The sequence below is a fragment of the Podarcis vaucheri genome, assembly GCF_965113315.1.
Source record: "Podarcis vaucheri genome assembly, chromosome: 1".
NCBI lineage: Eukaryota > Metazoa > Chordata > Lepidosauria > Squamata > Lacertidae > Podarcis > Podarcis vaucheri.
Window position 1 is genome coordinate 126,536,036 of NC_138759.1, and position 1,824 is coordinate 126,537,859.

The following is a 1,824-nucleotide window of genomic DNA, read 5'->3' on the forward strand; positions in this document are numbered from 1 at the left end:
TCACAAAGTGTCTCTGGGGCAAACACAGGTTCCTGAGCTGCTTTCGAGTCATGTTTTACATCTGGCAGTGTCTGATATAGAAGATTCCCTTCCCTTTTCAGGTATAGCTTAAAGGCAGGAGGGGATTTTTTTTTAAAAAAAGGTCAGCAGGTTCCATCATATATGACTAGAATTCGTTTGGCAATACAGCAGAACTATGGAACTGAATCTGAAATGTGATAATGAGAGGAAATGGCGTTAATTTGGTGCATGATGTGTACAAAACAGAGAAACCTATCTCATAGATTAATTTTTTAAAATGAGGATGCCTTTCGGCGTGTCCTGTGGACTCGGAATGGAGGGCTCTGCCGGCGAGAGCGGGGTCGCGGAGCCTCCCGCGGCCATGGAGGCGCAGGCTGCCGGTGAAGGCTTCACGCGGGTCCGCAAGCGGAAGCAGCATGCGTGTGAGCGCCAGGAAGACGCCATGGAGACGGCCAAGAGCCCTCCGCCCCTGAAGCGGCCGGATTTCCCCCCTCTCCGCAGAGAGGCTCTCGGGGGTGGAAAAGGTGAAGTGAGGAAAATTTCTGTACCACCAAACAGATGCACACCTCTGAAAGAAAACTGGATGAAAAATTTTACGTCTATCGTAGAACACTTACAGCTTCAAATTAGGTTTAATTTAAAAAGAAGGAAGGTAGAGATAAAGACTTGTAAACAAACAAAAGACGTAGGTGCTTTGACAAAAGCAGTTGATTTTGTGGAAGCTTTTCTACTTGGATTTCAAGCTGAGGATGCACTTGCTCTCATTAGATTAGATGACCTTTTTCTGGAATCCTTTGAAGTCACAGGTGTCAAGCTGTTAAAAGGAGATCATCTTTCTAGAGCAATAGGAAGAATTGCTGGGAAAGGTGGAAAAACAAAATTCACTATTGGAAAGAACACGAATAGTTCTTGCAGACTCGAAAATTCATATTTTAGGGTCTTTCCAGAATGTTTTCAAACTGCTAGGTTGGCAGGAGCTGAGAAAGAACAACAGGAGTTCACCCCATCACGTGGACTCAAACTGCCAACCTTCTTGTTGGCAAGCTCAAGAGGCTCAGTGGTATAGACTACACGCCACACGCTCCCCTTATTTCTCACAACACATTTGGCAAACAAGGAATTTCTTCTAATAAAAAGGTAAAAGGTGCAGAGGTGCACCTGGCCCTTATAATGCTTGTTTCTGCTTCAGTATGAAAGAATTATATTACAGAGCACAGAAATGGATCATTTTGGGAAGTAGAGACTAACTTGTGGAATGTGCCAAAATTTGCCCCTGAACATTTCTTTAAAAGCAGAATTTCATTTCTTGCTTTGTCTTTAATTTCAGACGTGGAGAAATACTTCAGGACTGTAGTTAAAGTTAATTTTCCAAATTCATCAGTGAAGTGTTGGAACCAGTGCTACATGAAAAGTTATCCTCACGGATGCCTTTTTCCCCTCACAAAAGCTATGGCCTTCTGCCTTTATGTAGCCATTCAGCGACCATCTGCCATTTACGAACTTTGGCTCTGGATGTGGTTCATTTTGATCATCACCATCTATAGATATATAATATTTTCGAAAACAGAAGAACCATAAAGTAAATGTGTCAATTATCATTCTGACTGGGGGCTGGGGCGGTGGAGGTAGGCTGCTTGTCACGCAAAATTGTTTGTGATTTATTAAAGCAGCCATTTCAAAATAATGAAAGGTGACATGATTTTGTAGGGACCTTCTGCAGATACGTTAAGCTCATCGTTTGCTGGTTTTTAAACTCTCAATAACTCTCCCCCCCCTAAACTGTGGTCCAAACCCTTCCCATGC

The 1,824-nt window shown here is 43.1% G+C and overlaps 1 pseudogene across 1 annotated transcript; it reads left to right on the forward strand.

The window, feature by feature from the left end:
* The first annotated feature begins 318 nt into the window (after nucleotides 1–318).
* Nucleotides 319–1,599, forward strand: LOC309539696 (RNA-binding protein PNO1 pseudogene; annotated as a pseudogene). Its single transcript has 2 exons — nucleotides 319–987; nucleotides 1,349–1,599. The product of its transcript is annotated as an RNA-binding protein PNO1 pseudogene (transcript).
* The last annotated feature ends 225 nt before the right edge of the window (nucleotides 1,600–1,824 follow it).